The sequence below is a fragment of the Triturus cristatus genome, chromosome 11 (genome assembly GCF_964204655.1).
Source record: "Triturus cristatus chromosome 11, aTriCri1.1, whole genome shotgun sequence".
NCBI lineage: Eukaryota > Metazoa > Chordata > Amphibia > Caudata > Salamandridae > Triturus > Triturus cristatus.
In genome coordinates, this window is record NC_140594.1 from 1100797665 (window position 1) to 1100810677 (window position 13013).

The window sequence follows — 13013 nt, forward strand, 5'->3', positions numbered from 1 at the left end:
GCTCCATGACGAGACTATCTCGTCATGGGCACTGAAGAGGTTAATACTCCTTTTGTTCACTCTCAGTGGGATCCTAATAGCTCGTCAATTATCCTAGTGTCCGCTCGGCCCCCAATGCCACTTGCCTTTAAGGGTTGGTTCCACGGTATGTGGGACAAACATGGCACCTCTGGAATGGCCCCGGTTAGGTTTCTAATGCAGACACTAGCCTAGAAGCACCTGCATGAATGCTTCTCAGGACCCCTGGTGACAGTTTGTTTTCTTTTTGGAGTGTTCTATAGCTCAAATGTGTCCCACAGGCATCAGAGTGCATTACATCAGCATCAGATTACATTACACTAGTTTATATTTTTTCAAGCACAGGGGGATTAACTGATTTGACAAGAATCGCAGGATGATGAGCCGATGATGAGCCTGGTTCCCCAGTTACAAAGTTAGAGAGCTCTTGTCGTTAGGCCACATCTCCTCTCCATTCATTTGGCCTTCAATCCCAATAGGTAGCCCTTAGCTGTCTCACACACACTCCGCTTCAGTCAGCCGAGCCTTAATATTTCCAAGGCATCACAGACACTTTGCAGCCCAGATTAACTTATACCAGACAGCTCTACATCACACCATGTAGTACGCCATGTAGATTCTACACTCTGCAGCTTTAAGGAAACATCAAAGGTGAACATAGAACAGAAAATGTATTTTGAACAATAATCATTCAAACAAAAAATAATAATAACCGGTGAATGAACACACCATTTGGCTAATTCTCACTCTTACAGTATATATCTTGCAGCCTTATTACGATGTCAGCCGGAAGCCATCCGACAGCATGTCGGTGGCATTGTGCCCGACATCTGAGGCATCCGTCTACTAGCTGTATTATGATACAGGCGGTCCAACCGATGCTTGAGTAATCCCCAAAATAAAGGCATGCCTACTCAGGCACCGCCATGGGGATTACAATGCATGTTTCCGACAGCCTTTCTATGGAGATCCGCCCTCCAGAGAAAGGCTGTTGGAAACGGAGTTTGGGAGCCCCTAGTAGGGCCCCTGTCCCCCGCAACCTCCGCAATGAGGCCTGGGGGTTGCCTGTGGTGCTTCCCCAAACATCAATACATGGTGAGGCAGGCACCGCATGGTGCCTACCTAACACAAGCCACTGAAACTTAGCCTCTGCGCACTGTTGCTATGGTGAATTACCATCCAAATTTTTCTTAGTAAACACTGTTTATGACAATACTTTTTCAACAATGTTGTTATTCACACAGCTTAAAATACATTTAAACAAAAAACAAAACAAAACAAAACAATGTCAGTAGCTTTTTCTTCAGCTGGACTTTATGAAAAATAACAAATCTTCAAATCTTATGTACATAAAATTTTTAGCACAATGAAGAGTTTAGGAATTAATTCCAATCTTTCAATAATTGCCCAATGCATTTCGGGCCTGGTTGGCCCTTCTTCAGGGGCCTTGAATCTACAAAAATGCATACAAATAAAGTTTTTTTTAGAGTCTTTTTGAAACATAATCTTATAAACAGCGTAAAAATCAGAAAGCATCATTCTGTGCAAGAAGGTACATAAACGCTCCTTTTTTAACACCTTGTTCGAAATCATTAGCTCTCCGTGACATCATGGTCGTAAAAATATTCGTGAAGTGATAAATCAAACAAAATAAAAGCCGTCGCAACCAATGTTACACCGTAGCCCCTCCACCACTATGTGAACCTCTCTCATAAAATTAACACAACTGAAGCTGCACATCAAAACTTACAATGGAAACTGTGTTCCTTCACTCTACGGAATCTATAACCAAAACAAAAATGAAAAACTATAACATTAAACACCCTTTATCGCTTACCCTGCTTATGTCCATCAAAAGTAACACATACCTTCCTGAAATTCCTGCTCTGTGATATCACCGAGAAAAACAGTAGATAAATCTGAAATAAACCATATACTGTGAATAAATAACGCATCCTCCTCAGTTCAGACCATTCTATCTCACCAATCTACCCGCTCCTCTCACCTTTTAGACGCTGAAGCTTTAATCTTTTTACAAAATCTTCCACGGCAACTGCCAAATGATCTTCCTCGGTTGTCCAACTGCATGCCGCCATCACTACTTTATCCACGCTAAACCCGGAAACGATCTCACATACTGCTGTTACCAGAAATAGACTCCAAACAACACGCTTACACGGCCGCCATCTTAGAATCACTCCAAGTTAGCGCTCCGGTACTGATAAATCAAACCAGCCAAATACTCTCAAATAATAGTAAACGACAAACCATTGCGGATATCCACACCTGAATGTTAACAATAAAATATCCTCCTTCCGTAAACAACACCTAATCAAAATCTAAACTAAAGCTCACATAGCCACATGTTACTGGTACTCCTACTGCAACCTCACGTTCACGGAACGATGTGATAAGAAAAATAATAATGAAGTGCTCAAACACAAATTAAAGTGCGAACTATGGTCACATCAATGCTTTTGGAAACATGTATACCCTCAATAGTGCAATGCCCCAGTTGATATTCTGCATTCTAACTTTGAATTGAAAAAACCTTTATTGAAAGAAAACACGAGTAATCCATTTTTTCATTCATTCCCTTCGGATCCTGGGTGTCAAGTCTCCTAATCATTCCCTTCGGATCCTGGGTGTCAAGTCTCCTAATCAAATATGTTTCCCTTTGGAGCAGGGATCTGGTCAGATCCATGCCTGGATACTGTACAACTCTCTCAATGACAGAAAACTGCATTTGAGCTATGCCTAGCCTCTATCCAATGGGTTTTTATTTGAGTCCTGGCTTGTGTTAGGTTGGTTAAGAGCAGGGCACGGTTTAGACAATACGTGTCACCACTGCAGCATGCTTTTTATAAACAGTTTGGAGATTGAGGTTTTACTTTAGATCAAAAATTTGAGGAGTGCTTCCCTGATTGGTTGATTAGACCGCATGGTGCCTGCCATACGGTGCATGGATGTTTAAAAAGTGCACAAGCTGCAATAGGAAATATACGCTTTTCAACCACAGTGAAGGAGGTCTATCCTAATTTTGGAAGCGTGACCGCCGACTCCTTGTCGGGCGGTCCCGTTTCTGACACGATGCCGGTCGGATGCTCGCTTGACCACCATCATAATGAGGCCCTTGGTGTCAGCATATCTGGTTTATTTATTCTGTGTAAAAAGAAAAAAAAATCTGATCTACAACTGCAGGAATACACTGCACTCCGAGTATCTTACCAGAATGTAAGCTGCCATTTAAAAGCTTTACAGTTACCCTTTCTCTTTTCTATCCACTAGATAGCTAGAATGCCCAACATCTCCTGACATATCTTTGTCAGCTGGAGCCTAAATGTAATATTATTTTCTTACAATTTGCAAATAAAAAACGTTATCCTGTAGCACAACGAACACCTCGCAAACACCATTATAGCGTAACTGTTACACGTAAGGCCTGTCTTAAAAAATACCTGAACATTTTTAAACTTTGACACAGAAAGACATCTGAGGTGGGATTGTGGATGCATTCACATATTTCTAAAAGTGCCATACACTAATACCTTCAGAGAACGTGGAAATCAAACAAATTAATGTAATGTCTACAAGTCTCCTACACTGCATAAACTAAACACAATACATATAACTGTGTGGAGAATTCCAATACTTGGTTCTTACCATACATTTATGAAAAAGTGCTGAACTCATTCCATCTAAATTGTCCCTGGGTAACAATCCCCTTCTGACTATTCGTCGTTCGATTGTATAACAGCTTCACTCTTTTGTTGGGGTAGTGCTGGTAGCCTTGGACACCACAAGGTTCAAAAAATTGTGCGGAGATATTGAGTCTGCGAGTGTTATTCATATTTCTCAGAAGTTTCTCTGTTTTCTGTCTGGAGCAAAAATCAGATGGGCTTGACATCTCAGCAATCAAAAACCCATGGATCTAAAAAAGATTCAGGAATGATCGCGTCATTCATTGAAACTTTCAACACAGTGTAATGGCTCAGTGGGTCCCATAACTAGATAAGGAACCCTTTCCCAATCTATGCCCTCGTGGACAGAATAAGCAGTCGTGTGTGCAGTGTAGAAAACTGGTTGAGCTCTGTGGAATGAAAGATGTGGTTTGAAGTTTTCGAACCACACTCTGTAGGCCAGTTCATTCAGGGACAAAATCTCCATTTATTAGCAGTGGAATGATAATCAACGTTGTCAGCGACATGATAAAAAGAAACACGAGTGTAGCGCTCCAAAAATAGGACCATCGTGTAATCCGGTACCTGTCACAAAACCAATGATATCCAAGAAGGAATCAATGGAGTAAGGTGACTGTCGAAGGTGATGAAAAGTTGTCTGTGCAAAATTCAGATTTATTTTCATAAAGCAATGTTTCTCAAAAAGGCATCACGTTGGTTGATGCTGACTCATGCAGAGGTTCATAGTAAATCAGAGCAGTAGTTGAGACTGTAGAAGCGCTGAAAGTCCAAGGGCAGGTTCTTCTATGGAATCTAGAACTTGGTGTAGAGCTGGAGACATAGTGGGCTCTGCAGTCCTTGGATCAGGACTCAGGATAGCGGCATCACCAAACTCTTCTTGGGGTAATTCCTTCTGAATAGAGAGAGATTGAGAGGTTATGCTCTGATGTTACTTTGGCATCAAAAAGGGGGTCTACTGAACAAAATCTGCGACGTGATGCTTTTAATGTGAGTGATGGACAACTTCTTGTTTTCAGGGTCTGGAGCCCAATTGTCCACGGACTCGATAATTCTCGCTTCGGTGCCTACTCTAAGCACGAGTTCACACTATGCAGCTCTGGGCAACAAGCTTGCTTAATCTCCACAACGGCCCCCCACGGCGGGATGCCTGGCTTTCACTTCGGGGATGCCCAGTACGGGTTATCTCACAGGGAAAAACCAGGACGGGTTCCCAATGCAAGCGCCGAAATGCCCAAGGGTAATTTGAGCGCTATATAAGACCGCACATACATACATACATACATACATTTGAATCAGTCAGTGGAGGCCAGACTTTACTCCAAGTGCTTTCTACTCCTGGAACTGGAATTGGTGGTCTGTAAATTGGCCCAAACACTTGTTTATCAAGAATCTTTTCTTGAACTTTGTCTTTATCTTAACAGGTGGCAGAGTTGCAATGCGTCACATATGATAGTTTAATTCTGACTTTACTAATGTTTTCCAACAGCTTTTGATGGTTTTTGAGTAAGACATCTTCTCTGCTGCAGCCTTCCCAGGGAGATCGAGACCAGATATACTACGGAGGGTATCTTATTTTAAGTGCAACCATCTATTACTCCTCTAGGCAAATTATTGAATGTTCTCTAGACTTCCTACAGATTATGCAACCAACTCAATCCTGCATACAATATCCCACTGGTCAAAACTTCCTGAACATAGCAAAGCTCCCTCATTTAATCTATAGCTCCCCAGTTTAAATACGTTGATGAATTGCAGATAAACACCCAGAACAGATGTAGCATCCCTGTAAGCCGTTGAGGTGAATGCAGTGCTGTTATCTTAATGACAAAAATAAAATCTGCTCCTGTGGCTTTAAGATACGGCTAGTCATTTGCGATGGCTCAAGCATATCAGCATGGCTTTTGTGGCCCAACCCCACAAGAATCTGAAGCATAAATCAACAGAAAGCAATCTCATCTGTGATTGGCCCTGACATGGTCAACAAAAGATCACCTCAAGATGGCAATCAAAATAGTGTGGTGAGTCCCCATGGGTCTTACAAAAATAAAATGTGTCATTTATGGACAAAAATATTCAGCACTGCATATATTTATTTTTCCTCCAGTTGGCATAGTTACCATAACCACCAGTTTCAGTGATTTAGCTTTGACACTTCAGATATTATGCCAGCCTATGCAGAGACATTAATCCGATGAGCTACCTTGGTTAAATGTAACCTAGTTGATTCATTTGAGAAAATGTTTCCATTTTACTCCTTGGTATGAAAACCATTTGAGTGTCATCTGAATTCAGGGTGTAGGAGTGGTACAAAGAAATTCTCTTCTTTTAATGTTGCTTAAATCACTGTTAAAACATCTGTGCCGACCTTAGCTTGAGATAGGATTACCGCAGAATTCTTAGAAATGTATGGTCTGCTTTTGTAGCAAAGTAAAGTTTGCTGCATTGTTCCCTGAAATGTGAATATTTGCACTTTGAGGAGGCAACTGCTCCCCACAGCCGGCATGGAAGCCCTTCCCATTGATCAGCCCATGGCCCTACAGCCCTGCACACAGCTGGCTGGAAAAATAGTAACTGCTGCTTAAGGTATTCGATATGAGGAAACAAATTGCTAGTGCATAGCAAATCAATTTATTCATACGTATTTGTTGAATATTAATACTTTGGATATTTGTGCATGAAGTTTTCATATTACAATACTTTGGAAAATTCTAAATAGCTCTAAAATATATGGAAGTTTATTGCTATCAATCTGGAACTTGTACATTAAATTGAGGCAAGAAGAGCAGCCCCCCCCCCCCCCAGAAATATAGGGCCTTGTTTATAGGTAAGTAGACAGGAAATTCAGTATCCAGTCTGCCATATTACAAGTGTCATAGCCTTGTAATACAGTGGGCTGGAATCTGCCACATTTTGGCAGAAAATCATGCCCACAAATCTCTAAATAGCATACAAAATCTCATTATGCTCCTGTGCACAGGAAACTTCAACACATTGATTGTTTTGACACATGCTGGTTAAAATAAACATGAGTGGAGCTGGAATGTTTTTGGGAAGTTCAATGTCAATTCACCATTTGATCAAAACGTTTTGAGTCTGAAAGAGTCACTTTTTCACTGTAGCCTAAATTATACATATCTGTAAATAGGTCATGTAGAAATGTGAATATAATGCAAGGTACTGTTCCAAATACAATGTCATTCTCCTCTTTCTGGTTGTGGTGTAGCTTTATTTAAGAAGAAACACTGTTACAATAAAAAAAGTACCCTCCAAAGCCCTCAACTGCTTCTTTTAGCTGTATGTCTATAAGAGCTAAATCAAATGCATAATATTAATATTTCTGTAAATTTCTGATCTTAAAATAGCACTGAAAAATATTGTTTGCTCTCATTCTTGTTTGTAGGTTCCGAAATGTTGTCATATAAGTTATCTACTAAATATTTTGTCAGTGAAAAAACTATTTTTTCAAAGTGTTCTGTAGAGGTGACAGACATGCTGACTATCACCGGTTCTGTTCTTAATATGAAATGTTTCAACTAGACATCTTTGGCAGTGGTGTCTATTGAGCCTTAGGTTGTTCCTCTGCCATTCCTGGGTGCAATCCGCAGGGTATACATTTTGGTCTGCTTTGTAATGATCAAACCTATGAATTGCTCATTAATTTGTCTTAGCTGACTACAACAAGCAGTGTGGCTACACTATATTTAGACTATTCCCATTAATTGCTCTTATCTTGCTCATCGGTGGCCTTTTCAGAAAATATACCATGGCTGGTTGAGTACCAGCACACTCTTGGGTGGACTTTTTGGGGCTCAGGTTGCATACTTTCCCATTCTAATGGGTTTCTCCCTGCAGCTCCTTGGTTGACTCCATAGAGCATGCACCATGGCTGACTGTTTAATTCCATGTTTCCATGCTGCACCAGTGTGGAATAATCTGTGATATACTATGGATAGTCAAATAATGTCTGTTCCTTTGTCAGACATCATCCAAGCTTCCATTATAGACATTCATCAATAAACTAGTATAGAATTAGAGGCCTGAAAGTAAGTACAAAATAGCTCAGAAGAGTATGAAGCATTGTTAAAGCCGTCACAGACAGTGCCGTAATGAAACTTGAGGGGCCCCCCCTGCAAAGTACATGGAGGGGGCCCCCATTCTCCGCGCCAGTCAAAAGTCTCAGGCCAGCGACCTGCCATACTGCAGGGGCTCACCCCAGCCATAAAAAAGGATTCTGGTTCTTCCATTAGTCACATCCGCCCTTTCATCGGGCGATTTACATACATCAGTAATTACTGCTGCTGCGCCCTCCAGCAAAGTTACATAACACTGCCTCCAGCCGGCCCACCAAACACATCCTTCTACTTGATGACCCACCTTCAAGCGAAGCCCGCTCAGTTAACCACCTCCAAACACAGACCACTGCCTTCGTGCCTGCTACTAACGCATCCATTACACTCTACTCTCACCCCTACGAAACCCGCAGTTTTGCTTTTTAACCCACCTTTAAAACAACCCCTCGTATATCACTGTGATCCCGTGACCGCCGTCCACTGCTCCCCTGACCACCACCGACAGAAAGACTGATGACAGGTCCCCATCTAACCACTGCCTGCCAGTACAGACAGAGCCTTTCAGCTGCTGCCCTCCCCAATGCTTCTGTGGAAGTTTAAAACATGTTAAGCCATCTCTTCAACTGACCACCCCAAAACAGTTCTTCCTGCCAGCCTCCACGGAACCAAAGCCGTTCCTGCTACTTTTCATCCTCTGCATGGTGCACACAATAATATTAAATGTACAAAGGGTCCGATTTTTGTTTCCTCACGGCAACATTAATTTACACTATGTACCCCACTAAACCATACATCCTGTCAAAGGCAAACGTGATCCCATGTGTAGCACCAGTCAGCAAGTACCCCATGGACAATCACCAGAGAGAACGCGCGATTCATGTAATTAAATCTCCAGTGACAAAGTAGCATTTCTCCACCCACTGTCAGCCCAGCGAAGTCTGAAACCGCACAGTAGCCATCAATACCGGCATTTCCACTTCCTTTCAATGGCAGCTCCTGATACATATACCTATGATTTCTGGGCGGCATCTACCACAGACCGCAGCATTCTTTGTCTCCGTAAGACTAACCAAATGCGGTCGGTGAACGCTTCTCTTCCCCCTTCCTTACTAATAACTAATGGAAGATAACAATAAAAAAAATATATAGTATTTTCTTATGCAAATAGCGTATCAAGCACTTGCTGCCCACAGTCCTCACCGGATCCACACATATCAATATTCTGCTATCGCACCTTCCTGTCAACCGTATTATTATATGGAGATGTTTTTTATCCCTTCTGTGAACTGGGAAAAGCAATACCTTGCACAAAAAGAAGTCCCTTTAAAATCTTTGCTACTTATACAGGCTAGCAAAGCACTTACTTGTTTTAGTAACTGTTGTTGTTAAGCAAACAGGTAACTCATTCTAGGATTGGAATTACTGCTTAGAAGTGTGGAAGTTAATACTGAGACCTAGGATGATATTTTGCATGTCTGCCAGACACTCGTTCTTCCCTGCATGCGCACACAATGCAACAATACACTTTAGCTTAACAAATTGTTCAGAAATGTACCCAAAGGTAAAGAATATTATTTTTCCAAAGAAAAATAGACAATTGTCAACTTTATACCCCATGATATAAAAGCCTTAGCATGGACAGCTTGTCCAAATCTATGCCACCTAATTCTACCACACACAGCACATTTGAACATCTCATAATTCCATGCCACACAATTAAACTATAATTCCATGCCACACAATTCAACTATAATTAACTTAACTCTACAACATTCCATACCACATAATTACAATCCTAAAAATTAAAAAACACATATTTCCAATCACTCCATACCACATAATTCCACATTACATAAGAACATTCCACACAACTTAATACCACTCCAAACCACATAATTACACTCCACACAACATATTTACACTCGACTCCAAAACAGATAATTACCCTCCACAAAATACAACTCTGCAACATGCTGCATAATGCCACTCCGCACAATTATACACCTCACCATGCCACATAATTCCACACATCACACAATTCCACAATTCATCCCCACACAATTCATCACACAACATAATTACACCCCACATAATACCACTCAGCACCACAAAACTAACATAATTAAGCTCTACTCCATATTGCATAATTACACTCCACATAAATCCAGTCTATGCCACGTAGCAACACTATACATAACTACACTTCACACCATGCCTCATAATACCACTCAACATCATTTTCACTCAACACCGCACACTTCCACGTCACAATTCAACTCTACACATTTCTATTCCACACCACATAATTCAACATCAAACTGCATAATTCAAACCAACAACGCAATTACACAACACACCACATACATCCAATCTACACCACAGAATTCCACATCATGCTACAATATTTAACAGCACACCACATAAGTCAACTCCACCACATACCACTCCACAACACAAAATACCATTCCAGGTAATCCCACTCCAAGACACACAATCCCACTCCATGAGATACAATCCCACTCCATGACACACAATCCCACTCCACATAATTCCAGTACACTAAATACCACATAATTACACCGTACACCATGCCACATTATTTCACTACACAGATCCAATCCACACAACACAATTCCACAACTAACAATTCCAATCCAAACCACATATGTCCACTTGACACCACACACATTCACTCCACTCCAAACAGAAAATGCATAGGTAAAATACATTGTCCTTTACAACGTCAATAGCCCTAACTCTCACAAATGTGAGACCAATTGCATTGCAAATGCTTGTTTACCTTCCAATGCGTCCCAGCAGATCCTGTTCCTGGAGGTGCCAACATTCTCCTGGCCCTGTCAGCATTGTGCTGGCTCGTCAGAGGCGCAGCATCCCATAACACAATACAAGGCAATACTCTACAAAAACATGCAAATAGGGATGGTTCCTTCTACTGTTTTATACCCTCAGGTCGCAAACTATCTGTAAAAGACTCCTCCCACTATATTCCTAAAAGCCTGCATCAACAACTGACCTTGAGTTAAAGTTATTGTTACCTCTCCTTACTGTCCACCCTCATCTTCCCTTAAGGTTCATGTCTGCCTGACAGATTTTCTACTACTCTATTTATGCCAATTGTCACACCTCATTTCACAGCTCACACTCTCGTTCTTTGAAATCATATCCCTGCAACCTAAGAATACTTAATCTCCTCTAGACTATCTATACTCGTCACAAAGCGTTTCTATGCCCTGTTCAGGGGTGGTAAATGCAATTTAAATGTAAATACAAAAATAAAGAACCATCATACATATTTAACAGTCCAACTGCTTCAGGATGCACACATCCAACAAACCTTCCATATCTGACGGAATTTGTGCATGGGGAACAGATGTTTTACAACTTTCAGTTGGAACACAATGGAGGCTTGACTTTCTTTTTACAGAGCTGGCGACAAAGATCATCGCCCAGGTAAGAGACATCTTTTATTATTATGTATGTTCCATCTCTGAGAGAACTTTCTCAGTGGCATGTTTCTTTTTCCAGAGATAAGGAAGTTAACTCACTCTCTCCAAACTGAAATGCTTCAGTTCTCAGCGCTGTGTTTTCAAATCATTGATAGTGGAAAGTTAAAACAAATGGGGTTGTCACACTGCTCCTACTTCTGGCGACCACTACAAGTACCGTATTATGCAAGTCAAGATAAAACAGAGAAAACAATGTAATGCGTGATCTTTGTACAATGTGCAATTACAATGACCCCTCGCACACCACCGCACCGTACAGATCCCCCGCCGCTGCTGGGGCAAAGTCACCGAAGAACAACTACAGACAAGCCTCGCACTCAACCCACCGACCAACCTCACCAACCCCGACGATGGTGCACTCACCCTCGGACGCTGGATGAACGACTGCGCCAACACCTTAGCCCCGCTGAAAATGCCCGCCAACAGAGACACCAGCAAAAGAGCCACCTGGTTCACCCCGGAACTCCTCGCTTCAAAGCGCACCTGCCGGAAATTGGAGAACATATGGCACAGCAACAAGATGCCGGACAGCCGCGCTGCCCACAAAGACGCCATCCGCAACAACCACCCCCTCATCAGGAACTCCAAAAGGACCTCCTTCTCAGACCGCCTTGACAACAACGCACACAACAGCAAGGAGCTCTTCAACATTGTGAAGGAACTCTCCAACCCCAGCTCCAGCGCCAACGACATCCCGCCATCGCAAGCCCTATGCGACTCCCTCGCCACCTTCTTTCACCGCAAGATCACTGACATCCATGACAGCTTCAACCCCTGGACAACCCCTACAGGCCTCTTCACGCTGGACCCACCGCATCCCACCAACCACGACTTCCTGGGCCAACGTGAGCATCGAGGACACAATCAAGACCATGGGCACAATCCACTCCAGATCCCCGTCCGACTCTCTCCCACACCACATCTTCAACAAAGCCGGCAGGTCCATCGCACCCCACCTGCGCAACATCATCAACCTCTCCTTCGAGACCGCTACCTTCCCTGAGAACTGGAAGCACGCAGAGATCAAAGCCGTACTGAAGAAACCCAAGGCGGATCCGAGCGACCTCAAGAACTTCCGGCCCATCTCCCTGCTTCCGTTCCCAGCAAAGGTCATCGAGAAGATAGTTAACATCCAGCTCTCCCGTCACCTCGAAGACAACAACATCCTGCGCCCCTCCCAATCAGGATTCCGCAGCAACCACAGCAACGAGACCGCCCTCATCGCTGCCACAGACGACATCAGGATCGTACTAGACAACGGCGAGACGGCGGCCCTCATCCTCCTGGATCTCTCCGCCGCCTTTGACACCATCTGCCACGGCACACAACGCACACGCCTCCACGATGCAGGGATCCGTGACAAGGCCTTGGACTGGACCACCTCCTTCCTCACCGGCAGAACTCAGAAAGTCCGCCTCCCCCGTTCCGATCCGAAGCCTCCGAGATCATCTGCGGCGTCCCACAAGGATCCTCTCTCAGCCCGACGCTGTTCAACATCTACATGGCACCACTAGCACGCATCGCCCGACAGCACGACCTCAACATAATCTCTTACGCCGATGACACCCAGCTGATCCTCTCCCTCATCAAGGATCCCCTCACCGCCAAATCCAACCTCCACCAGGGAATGAAGGCCGTCGCCGACAGGATGAAGGAAAGCTGTCTTAAGCTGAACTCAGACAAGACGTAGATCCTCA